This window comes from Melospiza georgiana, chromosome 1 (assembly GCF_028018845.1).
Source record: "Melospiza georgiana isolate bMelGeo1 chromosome 1, bMelGeo1.pri, whole genome shotgun sequence".
In the NCBI taxonomy this organism is placed as follows: Eukaryota; Metazoa; Chordata; class Aves; order Passeriformes; family Passerellidae; genus Melospiza; species Melospiza georgiana.
In genome coordinates this window covers 88,597,802-88,612,697 of record NC_080430.1, presented here as the reverse complement: position 1 = coordinate 88,612,697, position 14,896 = coordinate 88,597,802, and the positions used below count along the sequence as shown (strand labels likewise).

Here is a 14,896-nt window from a genome sequence, read left to right as displayed (position 1 = left end):
GTAGTGGATGAAAATAGGAAAAAACATTCCTGCAACTGAGAGACTGAGAAATCAACGTGACTGGGTGCAGCTACTGGTTGTGCCCCAGATGAGTGACGCTGGCTTCTTTCCCACCTTTCACAGTAAACATGAAAATGATGTTTGCTTCCTTAGGTGCTGAATGTATTTTACATATTTCAGTTGCAAGCTCTTTGGGGCACAGTCAGATGCTAAATATGCTTTTCTACTGTTAGTGCAACACAGCCATGACATATCTTGAGACTTAACAAAAATCCAAGCAATAAGTAGTTACCAAAGATTTTTTTCAGGCAACAATTTAGTTCTGTGAAAGACCATTTTCCCAAGCACTCAGAACAGTACTTGTACATTTGCAAATCACCAGTGTGCCAAAAGAAAATCTAATAATACTTAAAAGACAGAAATAAAACATGAGTCGATTGGCAAAAAGGCTATTAGAGAAATACTGGGCACCTGAATAAATCCCTGCATTCTTCAGTTTCCAAGCAGTTTCATCCTCCAAAACATTTTGCATTCCTTTTGATACTGCATGTGTATCTCTTGAACAGCTTTTACAGCACAGCTAAAAAAGCCACTGCTGTGAAAAAATGCTGTACCTGGTGAAAGTACTTCAAGGAATGTAGACCCTAATCTGCAAACCTTTTCTCTCACAAATAATTTTCATAGCTTTGATTCTGACATGAGGAGGATTATTCATATAAGAGAGAAGAAAGGTAGGCATGGGAACTTAAGAATTGCAGTAACACAGTAAAGTATTGTAAAATGACAATAAAAATGGCATTTAAACTCTCTCGAGTTATGCCTATTCTGTAGTACAGAAAAGAGACAGTAAATTGAACAAGTAGCTTTTAAAAAACTGCAGCCAGAAACCAAAAAAATGGAGGTACTGGAAATAAGCAGAGTTCACACAATGCCAAAAGTATTGTCCACAAGCTAGAAACATCGGAGAAGTCAGGAAGTACAAAGATAAAGTTTGAACTCCCACGAACTTAACTGACTTCTGTCCTGCAAAGAATATTAAAGCACATAGTAAAAGGCTCTTTGGTAGTATAAATAGAAAAAAAACCAAACCAAAACAAAACAAAAAAAAAACACAAGAAAAAAATGCTGTGCCACTGTGGAGGAAGGATGAAAAAGAGATTAAAGACAACACAAGGAAGGCCTCAAGTAAGTATATTCCCCCAGTTTTCAATCAGAAATTTTTAGGTTAAATTTACAGACAAAGATAAGGTGAATAATAATAATGTGGATATGCAAATAGAAACTACCAGAGCTAGCAAAAAACTCAATTCAAAGAGTTAAATGCTTGAAGTTTGATTAATCACCATCTCACACTTCTAAAAATTCCTCTCACATGTAATGCTGGTCCAGTGACAAATATTTTTAATAGCACCGTCTAGTTGGGAGTGATACTGAAAAATAGAAGATATGGTTTCTTTACTTACAAAAAAATCAGTGAAGAAAAATAAGAGGAGATGGCAGTTGGGAAAATGCAAGCTATTTCATTGGACCTCATTAGTATGAAAGGCTTTAAAATACATTTTGAGAGAGACAATATATAAAGACACAGAGGTAAATGAAAAATGGGATAAAGTGCAACAGCAATTTAGCAAGAGGACACCATATAAATTATCCATATAGTTTTCTTAGATGAGGTAAAAGATTTTGTGAACAAATTAGGTGTAATAGGTCTCATCTTTCAGGACTTTAGTAATGCATTTGACATCGTGTTATACGCTATTAAGGAATCTGAGGACTAAGACATTTTGCATAGTTAAAAAACAGCTAAAGGAGAAATAACAGCAAGTAAGTGCCATTAAGAAGGGATGCATCAAATCAATTAAGATTAGCAGTAGATCTTCAGGATCCATTCTGGGGCTACTCTTGTCCTTCCATAACTCTTGATCACTGTAGAACTCTTGATTCACCAAGGTAGAAGAGTACCTGCACATTCTAATGTCAGTGGAGTAGTGAAGCGATACAAGCGCCTTGAAGACGTGAGCCAAAGAAATGGGGTCAGCAACAAGGTCTGGGGCAGAAAATGAAAATGTAACATGGGAGATGACCCAGTAAGGACAAATGACGACTACAGTTGTCAATGAGAGAGTGACAAAACAGGTAACATGATGAAAAAGGCAAATGAGGCCATAGAACATAAGAGTGGGGATTTCCAGTAGAACCTGGGGACAAAGAGATTTCCCATCCGAAGACACTACCAGAGCTGACCTGTTTAGCACAGCAAGAGAAGAGCTAACTAAGCACATAACTGCTGCCTAGAAATGCCTTGAGGAAGATGCCTGCAGGTAGAAGTAAGTTAGTATTATCTAATTAAAGGAGCAACAAGAGCAAGGCAGGGAAGGCAGTGTACATGCCACACACTCATCTAGGCTGTACAGAATGAAAGCAGCTATGAGTTTTTTAAACACTCTTCCAGATAGGAGAGTGGGGGCAAAATTACAGCCTTGGAGTTAGAGGTTAACACACAGCTGGAAGTATCACAGTGCTGTGACACCCTCTAGAACTGCCTGGACCCACTGCTTGCATCCACTGGTCACAGAGTGTCCCTTTAGCTCTTCCATCAGTGTGGTACTGACATTATCACTGCGTTGATGTTACTGGTTTCATTTTGGGGGACATATCCAGCACACCGTTCCTTTTTTCACATGCACTTTTCATTACAAAATCCATGTAAAACTAATTACACAGATAAAGGCTTTTGTGATAATGCAGGCTACTTGCAAGTGAAAATAAATAGAAGAATGTAGAGCCCAAGATTATTTAAACAGCTAGGACTCACAAAAATATGATGTCAATAATAATTAAGTATTTTGTTAAATAATTAATTAATAGGGATTATTTTGTGAAATAATTCAGGGCAAACTGGAGAATTCTTCTTAAATAATTAGCTGCTTAAAAGAAGTATGTCAGATGGGTGCTCTAAAGAGAAATTTAACAGACACTGTATTTTTAGAACTTGTGGAGAGATGCATTTCTCCTGAAGAGAGTGAAAATTTGGCACTTCATATGAGCAGAGATGATCTGGCCCAAACATTTCTGTTTGCAGATGATGACTACTATATTATTCACTTTGTCTTGGCACAGTCAGTCAATAGAGGGAGTGCAGCAAAATAAAAAAGCCTTTTCTCTCTTTGCTGATAACATTTTTAGCACATTTAAGGAGAAATCTGAAGAACCATAGTAATTTCTACACCCTAGAAAATGTGTTGAGCAGAGAGAAAAGGACAGAGAGGACATCAATAGTTGCAAATTACAAAACAAAACAGAGAAAAATGTCTCCAAATAGGGAATGCAAAGTAATAACACTTAAAATATATTATAGCAATGTATTTGAAAGAACCTTTCCAGGAAATAGCATCTGTTTATACCCATTAAGTTTACACTTGAAAACAAATCAGTGGATACTATACTAGGGATGAATCTAATCCTTGTATCCAAAATAATAAATTCAAGGGATTAGCCAGGACAACAGCATTTTTATCAAACAGAATTCATTTGCATCCATCCTCACATTAGCAGAAAAGTAGCTCTCTCCTAATTAGCAGATCTTGAACATTAACCTTTTGTCTTGACTGCAATCACTTCGATTAGTGGTAATGTTCAGCCTCCTCAAAACTTCTTCTTTCATAAATTGACTATTCCCATGGTAACGGCTGCAACTTTCATTCTACAAACACCAAGAAAATGTGATTTCCCTTATATCAGTTGGCCAGGCTGGGGGTGCAACTTTGGCCTTTGTCAATGCTTTTTTCAGATAAAACTGTTTATTCCAGAAGAAGAGGAAACAGCTGCAAGCACAATTCAGGAAACAGTTGTTGACTAATCCACAAAGCAGGTTTGGCAATGCTTTGAAAGGAAGCTGTCAGATGGCCTACCTGCAACACCAATGTGTTCTGTGGCTGCATGAGGGAACAACGAGCACATTCAACAGCAGCCACCAAATTTAAATCAATATTTTCCAAGGCTTGTTGTTTGGATGGCATTTTTTCCCTTTTTGCTTTTTTCTTCGGTGGCTCCACAAACAGTAGCAAGACATCAGCTTAACAGCCCCACATGAAGAGTTGAGAAATGTAAATCAAGGATTTTCATTCAAAGAACATTGAATTTAGCCAAAAAGAACATCAATTCATTGCTGAGACGCTGACACAGCTTTAATGATTGGTGTCTTCATCTTCAGTGCTCACACAGGTCTATAAAAAAAGTCCTAATCTCAGCTGAAGTGAATCCATCACCAAAGTAGCATCAGCTTCATTGGGACCAGCAAACATTCACAACAAAGATACTTTTCCCCCAGCAAGTCATGTGAAATTTTTCTGAAAGTTTATAAAATATGAGACTTTTTGCAGAAAACCCATCTGCTGCATATGAACTCATCTGATACCTTTACCTTCTTTGAAACTCATGGTTTCCAAGTCAATCTGCCAGGGTGAGAATGGATAAAGTGAGATTCACATGTACTTCTCCAGCAATTCACTGAAATAATCAAGTTTTCCCTTAGTCACAAATGTAAGATTCTGTCAGAAAATATAAGTGCAATTTTCCAAACTTAGAATTGCAAGTTCAGTTTCTTAAATTGGTCTATAAAATGCATTTTTAATTTTTTTATGAAATTTTTAGCATTCACATAAAGGACTAGCAGACAGCAAAGAGACTGAAAAATTAAACACAACTCTAGAAGCCTTTATTTTTTCCTTCTCCTTAATTCCTCCTTAACCCTTTCAGCATTGGATCAGGTGATTTCTTTCCTTGCCTTACATACTTTTTATTCCAGGCATAACGAATCCCTGTTGTTAATTAGACACTTTGAAAACCTGAACACATTTTGGCAGCAGGCCTACTTTTTTAGCCAAAACTATCAAGTGTCTGAGGACAGAAAAATCATGGGTCTGCTTTTATGAAAGTGAACAGTGGCTGAAATTGCACAATCCATATAAACTCTGCTCATTCCAGCAGATGTTAAGATTGCTCAGAAATGGACTAATTTCTCACCTTCATGCCTGAGCATTTATCATGCTTCTATATCTGCAGGTTTTGTTGCCATCAGAAGGTACCAAACACAATTCCAACAGTAAAGGCCACAGCTTCTCCTGCTGTAGCCAAAAAGGAAAATGTCACTAGGAATTAATAGGAGGCTGTAAATATATTACAAGCAGTAAGCTGCTGTATTTATATTTACATGAGTATCACACTGCATGCCATCCAGACTAAAAACCTCACTCTGACACAGGATCATAATCTAAAAGGGGCCAAATTAATTAAATCTCAGTTCTGGCCACACACAGGGGAAGTCTGGGTTTGAGCTGGTATCCATCATTTCAAGCTCATGTTTATTTTCACTCTGGCTCCATAAAAATATTGGTGAATAGTCCAGAACTGCTCATCCAGGAAAGATTCCAAAGGCTTGCCAAGTTCCAGACTACAGTCCATGGAAAGAACCAAGCACACAGATCTGTTGGCAAGAGATGTCTTTATCCACACTCAGTTTGCAGGTGTTCTAGAGTGGTTCTCAAAAATGGAATAACCTTGGGGAAAGAAGTACAAAGGAATTAATTGAACCCAACCTGTGAACGCTATGAATACCACTCAACTTTAACACAAAGGAACACCAAAAAATAATTCAAGGTAAGCAAAGAAACCAAAAGTATTTAAAGTAACCAAAAATGTAACCAAAAAATTACTGCAGATCAATGAGAAGGAGGAAATGGTTGGCAGGAAGAGTTGCCTGTAGGACTGGCAATATCATGGCAGCAAAATTATTTTAGAGGACCACTCGTGTTCTGATTCCACAGCCCAGTTTTACAGTCATGCTACAGGCACCAGGATTTTTAATACATTACACCTACATCCACAGTAATAGTCTACACCCTGTTTGGTGCCTTCCTCTGCAGTTTGGCCCATCTTCCTCCATCAAGAGGGATGTGACTGTTACTGTCATTGGCCCTGGAGTCAGGAGAGGCAGAGGAATCAAGCAGCACTCATTTTCCACCGTCCTCAAGGTTTGTTCTTTCTCTGCAGCAAAGCACCGGAGCAGAGCAGCTGGACCTGTACGTTTTACAAGGATTTGTGGATTGTAGAGAGTTCAAGGACTGGATAGCCCTAAGCTGGAAAGTCCCATACTGCAGAAGGATAGATAGATAGATAGATAGATAGATAGATAGATAGATAGATAGATAGATAGATAGATAGATAGATAGATAAAGAGAGAGAGATAGATAGATAGATAGATAGATAGATAGATAGATAGATAGATAGATAGATAGATAGAAGGGAATCCCAACTACAAGGCTTTCCAAATTAAATCCTTAGAGGGTAAGTCCTGGCTTCTCTCCCACCACTCTTGCGACATCAGCTCAGATCTCAGAGGAAGCAGGCTAGAGAGGCGACCACTGTCCTGACCCACAAGTCTTATAAATCTCACCCACTCTTTGGCTCAGAAATATTAATATGATTGCCATATTTAGTGTCTTTACTTAAAAAAAATAAATCAGTAATATCGGGCATTCAGTATGTTGGTTTGTCTTCCCACTTCTTTTAAGTGTCTCCAACTCCTGCAAAGCAGTGCATCACAGGCCCTTCCTACCTCATGCCAGAGAAAGATAAAGAGCATCCCTGCATCGCTCTTTGAGTTTTGAGGCTTTTTGCATGCTTTCACCATCTATTAATGAAACTTGTCCCACACCAATTGGTGAGCTAATTGCTGTCGAAGCAGATGGTAAGACACGCCTGAAAAAATATTTGGCATCTTTATTTCATGTGAGGGGAATGTAAGAGGAATATTACGTATTTTCCATTTCCCGACAGCTGAAACAAAAGTTAAAGCAAGCTTTTACGATCAGCAGAGTTTGAGGAACAATTACCCAGCTCCAGTGGATGCATATCTTGCATCTAGCTCCATCTAATTCCCTCTTCTGTGGTTTATTTGCCTCGTGGGCATGCCACGTGCTGGGGGCTCATTGACTGACAGCATGGTATCGAATCTGCTCCAGGCACCGGTGCTCAGAGAGCAGCACTGTGAAGGAATTCAAGATACCAAAACCAGGAGCAAACTCATAAGGTTCTCATGATAAGGAGGAAATATTTTTTTCTATATTCCCTGCAGTTATCTTGGAGGGATGCTGGCACAGTAACATCCTCAGTGGGAAACTGCTCCTCAGTGCTGACTTCCCAGTGTTGGCCACCTTACACATTCAAATAAAGATATAAATAGCACAGCATTATAAAAATTAACAACAGCACCAGAGGTCTGTGTGAGGATCAGACCTCAAAACCTGACACTGCGGAAGAGATGCTGCACTGGAGCTATTCAGGCAGAAGGCTCCGCATTTGGAGAAGGAAGAAGAGCTTGCCAATTGGCATTCCAGCAGTTAGTTGCTGGCCAAGATTTTCAAGGTTGAACTTTATACCCGTAGCTTCACAAAGGTCACACTTAGCAAACTGTTGGGGCTTAACAGAGCAAGGATGCATTTGGCTCTTATTCCAAGGGCCTTTCCTTGATATTAATATTGATGACAGTGGAACAAACATCTCAATAGCTGCACAGAAAGGCCAATGCACAAATGTGCTATACTCAACATATGGAAGAAGTCTGAAGCCTTTCAAACCATTTAATGAGAAAGCTGGGGATATCAACAGCAGAAGGAAAAATCTAAAATGGGAGGAAGAAGCCTTTATCCTACCATGCTAATTTAAATTGTTAGAGAGGAAAGTACATGGCAATGTTAGCTATGCTGAGGATTTTCAAAAGTTGCATTTATTTTTGGTTTTATTTCAAAAATAGTGTTTCAATGAATATGCATCATGCTGGGTTTGTGGCACTGGTAGTGTGTTGATCACCATGGTACCTGAGCACTCAAGCCAATGATTAACCAGCAGAACAAATGAAACAGAAGCTGAGAGCCAAAATGCACAGTGACAAGCTCTTCACAGACCTTATGTATGCCACAGCATCTCTGTCTAGAATTCCTTCAGGCTTTACACTGTCTTCCCTGCTCTTAGGAAAACCAGATCTTTTTTTCTAAACAGTGCTAAGGGATATAGAGATCTCAGACTGGCTCAGGAGAAAGGAGGAGATAAAAAATCCCAAAAAACAAACAAACAAACAAAAAAACCCATAAATATTTTCATCAGGAAAACATTGCTTAAGCACACAGTAAGGAAAAACTAATTTTCATTTCCATAAATTGATTATGAATTGACAAACTTTGTTGTGTCTGCCCAGCTATCAACCTAGTCTTTAAAACTATTGTCCTGAAGAAAGACAACAAGTCTTTGCTCACTAAGGAAATGACCTTTCAAGGGACTGATGCAGACTATACTTGAACACCACTGTCAGCTTTATCTAATAATAATGAAAAGAATACACAAAAACATATGGCTATGTGCCTTCTTGAAAAAGACCAGAGATTGCATCAGCCCCTCTCCACATTCCAAATAAGCAACAAGTTAACATAACTCTGATGATGTTTGTTTAAGATATGTGCATACAACTAGTGTGAGCTTTTAATAGCTTGGGATGCTTAAGCAGAGGCCTCCGGATTTTAGAAAAAGAAATCTTCTGTTGAATTATCTACCCCTTGCTGTTTTGTTTTCTGCACAAAGTCTCTGAGGGGCACAGGAAAGCCCAGGGCCTTGCATGCAGGCCAACTTGACAAAGGTTAAATCCTTTCCCTACTGCGGAATTGTGCAGCTATAATACAATCCTCACTGAAGAAGTTTCCTGTTTTCCATCACTAATCAAGGCAATGATACTGCATTCTAATTAAATTGATGTCACGTGGAGTTTTCCTCTTCATTGTAGCTGCTTCACACTTTGGAGGTGGTTACATCCAGTTTATCCTTTAAAAGAGGAGTAGGTTTTGGGGACAAGGCCCCATTACCAGCAATGAAAACCCAAGTGCTCACTTCCTAGTGCAGTTACAATATGTTGTGCCTCAGCAGCAACAGCAGTTTTGAAGCAGATAGGAAGCACTGCACCATCCACCTATATTTGACTGCGAAACTCTGGATTAATGCTCACTCTAAGCATCAGCCTGATTCTCTTACCTCTCCTGTGTCTAAATCATATCCATCACTGTCATCTCTAAAGATTTAGATCCTCTGTGCACTTCATCAGGCATTATAATCGAAGCTAATGAAAGACATGTTTGTTTAGCTGTTGTAAATGGCTTTGAAGATCTTGGTTTCAGCCAGGGTGATGAATTAAGGATGTCAGCTGGGCAAACAGCATAATTTGGAATGAATTTAGCTAAAATGCATTACTGAAAAAGCAATATGGATTTTTAAAATTAATATTATTTCACATACATTAGCAGAAAATATTTCACTCCTTCTTACCACATGAGTCACCAGGCATAGAACTGGAAGAATCAGCAATGACACCAGCTTTTCAAACACAAGACCAATTTAGGATACTATAAACAGGTGTCAAAAGCCACTTTTCAACTGCAGCAGGGAGTACAGCCCTCAAACAGTTTACCCCTCAGCTGACTACATTTCCGTCTAATAGCAATTCTGCAAAGCAGCCTGAACATGGTAATTAAAGCATTTTACAACAAAACTCAGAAACCAACAACTGCAAAGAACTATTCCATAACACTGTTATTTATTAGAAGTACCCAGCTTTTATTTTCCCTGGTGCATTTTCAAATGAATAAAAATAATAACTTAAGGGGAAAGAAAATTATCTTTAAACAGTGGTGGGTTTTTTTCCCCTCTCCCAGGTAATTTGGAGTCGGGAGGAATCCAAAATAACAGCATGATTGTTGAAAATTACAGGGTAAGGTTGGAAACCTTTAGAGGTCATCTAGTCTGGCCTCATGCTCAAACTAGTGCCACATTAGAACAGATCATTCAGACTTAGAAGGAGAAGGAAATAATTTAAAGTAAAAGGAAAGAAGAAAATTAAGTCTTCCTCTACCCCCTTTTGCATCAGAAGGAAAAAAAATGCAAGGAAATATTTTCTTGAAACATGTAGTTCTTCTGTTGTTTGTAAGTATGACCTACCTGGAAAATAGATTAAAGCTTCCACCTTTTGTTGACCTAGTTCCCTTTCTGCCTTGACGCAGGGAACATTTAGCACAACGTGTGGCAAACTGACTCAGTTGCCAGCACTGCTCTGCCACACTGCTGGCCAGAAAAGGCTGGGAACGCTGCATGTTCAGCTCCAGTGACAGGGAAAACGCTCCATATCATTCATTAGCAGTCTGCTCCAAGTTAATTAAGGAATGGAGCTGACAGCTGCTGAAGCAGGTTCCACCCCATCTTTTCCTGAGAAAGCAAGGCCTCCAGGGCAGGGCCTGGACTGCACAGCAAAGAAGAATAGGGTGGGGGAACCTTGCAAGATCTCAGCGAAACCCAGATGACTCATCAGAAAGTAAAACGTTTCTATTTTGGCAAGAGGCTGAAATAGCAGCCCTGGGTTGTGCTGCAGCACAGCAGTAAATGACCCTAAGTGCCCGGGACAAACTCCTGTGCACACTGATATTGCTAACAGCAGGGGCCATTTCACATCTCATTAAGCAAAGGGGTTTACATGACAATTAACACATTAATTAGCAGCATCTTTTTCACAGGTGAAACTTTGGCTTGAGATTTCAACATTTTTAGACAACTGTTCTGTGAGTGAAAATTAAGGTATGGTTTATCATGACTCAGGGCAGCAAGGATTTACAGGCAGAACTGGCATAGGAGTACGTTTGTCTGTGTACTGAAGAACACTGCAACCTGGCAATGGCCTTTCCCATATCCTGCATGGAAGGAAGGCCTCCTTGTACCATCTGCACCCTGCCACTCAAAGCCCAGCCCTTGGCATGGGCAAGGTGCCAGCCTGGCCACTTCATGAGCTGACCATAAGCAAGCCTAATGTACCACAAAGTCACACAGAGACAAAGCAAGGCCTGGACTTCCAGGAGCAGCAGCTCCCATTCCTCAGCCCCAGCCGCTGGCCTGTGGGGCTCCCCACTACAAAAATCCCTTTGACTGTATTTGTATGGACAAAACACCACACAGCAACCCTGCTAATTTCACTGAAAATAGGTATCAGTTATAAGGGAACGTTTACTGCCCTGCAGCTTCACATCCTAGATACAGAGTTAATAATTTCTACCAGAGACCACTTTAAAGAAGAGTTGGCACTATTAAGCTGCATGAATATTTCTCTCTGAGGTTTTTGTTCAACACCATCTTTAATGTCTATTATCTTTTGAGATAATGGATTTACAAGTATACAAGATGTAGAGTACTAGAAATTGAATGAAAGGAAGAAAAAATAGGAAAGTAGAACTTGTAGCTTTCAAGATCAGATGGATTCTGATAGTCAATGGGTATATTCCCTATTAAACGGAGGTTGCCAGCCCACAGGATACAGTGGCATGCTTTGTATACGTTACCTTTCACCTCCCTCACGCACATACTGCAAGGAAGCTGTGTTCTAAACAATGTATAAACTAACAAAAAACCACACTAATCTTTTACATGTTTTTGGCACTCAAAGCATAGATAAATCACTGTGTCATAGCCTCACCTATAATACCACTTACAAAATAAATCCAAGCTCAGCAGGAACACCAGATAACTTGTCCCTTAATTACCTTTTAAAAGCTGATGGTTTGTTTCAGAATATGATTTATTTATTTTATTTTTCAGCCTGCCTTGTTTCAAACGGGTACTGTCTGACTGACCTCTAGGTACCCTTGCATTTGCTCTGTGATATCCCCAGAATGTCAATGCTTTGATTCTTCATCTTTCATTTCCCAAACATTTCTTATTGGTCACTTCTGGTAGTGGTGGCAGCTGAAGTGGAAGTTTATCTTCTGATAATCTGTACTGCTTTAATGGTTCCCGGCATCCTGAGGATATTTTCCAAGTGTTATGGTGACACCAGCTGAGATCTTGGCAATAGAAAAGTGTTTCACATGTTTATTTCCTAACTTAGTCTCTTGTGGTTTTTGCTGCTTTCCCAACCCTCTGCATCCCTTGATTTCGATGGCTTAACACCTTTTGTTATTACTGTGTTCTTAGTTATCACTTCTCAATATCTTTCTGATTAAAAAGCCTTTGAGAAACCTGAGGGCATTACCATTATGCATCCAAAAATCTCTTGATAAATTTCTCCAAACCTTCAAATCACATTTGTCTAAAAGCTGAGCAAAAATCCCCTCTGAAAGGAGAAACAATAGTCACATTTATATATATATATATATATTCCTCTGTAAACTAGAGTCTAGGAACTATAGCACATAAAGCTTGTAAAATGATGAGCACGTTTCAAACAATTCTAATACAAAATATGACACATAAAACAGGTCACTGGTTTTAGCATGTCTTCAAAATAACATATGCTTGGAAATGCTTATCCTTGTAGCATCACTATTCTCTTTTTTCAGTGAGAAAATGAATCATGCAGTAGCATGCCTGAAAAAGCAAAATTCTCATATAATTTCTATCACTCACTCAGTGTGTTCATGACTTTTATACAGCTGACAGAACATTCATTATCTCACGTGAAAGAGAAGCTGTGAGTTTGCTCACCTTTGTCACCTGCAGGATCTTTGAAATGCCTCCTCTCCTGTTTCTTCCAAAGAGTACGTTTCCGCATCTCCCAGTCCATCCCCGAGTCCACTGAACATGCAGACATCAATAAGTTCTGGCTAAGTTATCCTACGCAACTCTGAAGAAAAAAGGACAGACTTGCAGATGCTGCAGAAGGTCTCCTCCACTCTCTTTGAAAATTTTGTTTTCTTGGTGGTCTGTCACAGTCAGGTCTCCGGTAGTAAACTGAACAACCTATCCTCCTGGCTCTTCTTTTCTTCTTTTTCTTTTCTGTAAACACATAATCAGGGCTTCAAATCCTTTAGGCATCACAAACTGTATTTCTCTATTGCCCTCTACTGACTGCCGGCTCTCGCCGCCTTCCCGGAGAAGCGGCGAGCAACAGATCCGCGCTGCGCGCTCCCCGCCGCCCTCCCCCGGATCGATAATGATACACGATGACCAAAAGTCAACACAAATCATTCTATTTTTTCCTTTGTTACAAAACACCAGGCAAGATTTACAGCCTCTTGGCCAGCCGTGGTAGCTACAAAACGCTAAACAACAGAAGCGAGAAGCAGTTTGTAACACGGCTCTGCTACGTGGGCTCTTTTTTTGGCGAACAAAAGCCAGGAAAAAGTAGAGACGAAAGCGTTCTGCCTTGAAATGAGGATGAATCCATCGCACTGATGCCATAAATACTGTGCCGGGGATCTGAAGGCTGTCTGGTTTTAAGGGTTTGGTCCTGCCAGCACTGGATGCACAGAAATACTGCCTTGTGATGGGAGTTCTGCAGGAAGGGGCTGGTAGGGAGCCATGGATTTGAGGCCATGGGTTTTGGCCATTTCCCCTTTGTCTTTGGTGCTTTGTTTAGCACATTCAGCACCTCACCTAATATGGGAAAGCATCATATGATGGGACCCGGGACACACATCACCCAGGCACATCACCCTGAGTGTGGATGGCTCTGGAAGTGGCTGTCTGCCCTGCTTTTTTAACAAAGATGATCTATAATGCAAAGAGAATCCAGCCAGCTAAGATAAAAAAAAAAAAAAAGGAATGGCCCAGTGTTGTCTCAGGGGCAGAAGGACAAAAAAGTGTACAAGCATTTCAGGCACACTGGAAAACACTGAGAGAGAAAAAAGCAGGGATATAAAGAGTGTAAAAGTGAAGGTGGAGGGGGGAGAATGTAAATTAATCCTTTGTATTGTGTTAGTCACTGCCTAATAAGTACAGCACATGCTGGTTAATCAGGTCGCTCAGGCACTTGTTCTCAGAAGGAAAAGTGAATCCACAGCGCTGGTGCAGATGCTCTGGCCCACCTGCACCACTCCAGGGGCAGGGAGGAGTCCAGGAGGTCCCAGCTCCAGGCAAAAGAAGAAATCCCTAGCACATTTCCCTTTATCTAGGCAGCAGCTGGGAAAGCACTATCTTGCCTCACCATTCTTCCTCCAAAAACAACTTCCCTGGGGAACAAACGGGCTTAAAAAATTATAGACACAGACCCACACGTCAAAAAAGTGGTGGAATTATTTTTGTTTACTTGTGTTCAAAAAGTACTTTCACTTTCCCTCACCAGTATTAATAAATGGGAATGTTTCTGTTGACTGATTGACACTGGTTCTGTTTTGAATAGATATTACATGATATCTCTCCTCTTCCACTCAGAAAAGGTAGGAGTTCACTCTAGGATCAAAAAAGCCAGCAACAAAGCAATGAAAATGTAACATTGAAAGGTTAACTGAAAAAATTAGTTTCATTAAAAAAATAGACTCAACAGAGGCCCTAATTGTACCTATTATGAACATTTAATTAACAAGTCCAGATTTATTGACTGTGCAGTAAACCTGTCTTAAAGGAAGCCTTGAAATGTCTTTTTCCTGTTGCTTTTCTATCTTTAAAGCCCTTGGCTACACCATGTCAGAAAATAAGAAATAATTATATTTATTTAAATTCCTTGATAGACTATTGAAGCCTGCTCAGCTGAATACCTCTCCTAAATGAACACCATTACCAATAGATCAAAGGATAAAAACGTCTAGCAAATGAGCAGGGCTGAGGGAATTAATAAAACACACATCAAACGGTGAAAGGCTCAGGGTTTGGTTTAGGGGCTTTTTTGGGGAGGTGCAGGGGAGGTTTTTGGAGGGGGTTGTGGTTTTGGTAGGGGTTTTTTCGTTGGTTTTAGGTGGTGGTGTTTTCTTTTGTTTTTTTTTTGGTTTTTTTTTGTTTTTGTTTTTTTTTTTAATTGGAGGACATTTGCAGAGTGATAAAGTAAAGTCTGCAGTCGCCAAAATGCACGGAAAAGGCACCTCCAGTAGAGAGTGTGACA

The 14,896-nt window shown here is 39.8% G+C and overlaps 1 long non-coding RNA gene across 2 annotated transcripts in view; it reads right to left on the bottom strand.

Moving 5' to 3' along the window:
* Window positions 1–12,913, bottom strand: part of LOC131086415 (uncharacterized) — a 77,678-nt gene extending 64,765 nt beyond the window's left edge. For both annotated transcript variants that reach the window (XR_009114749.1, XR_009114750.1), the window contains exon 1: window positions 12,565–12,913. This is a non-coding gene — a long non-coding RNA (uncharacterized LOC131086415). The remainder of the gene's footprint in view (window positions 1–12,564) is intronic.
* Between the last annotated feature and the right edge of the window lie 1,983 nt (window positions 12,914–14,896).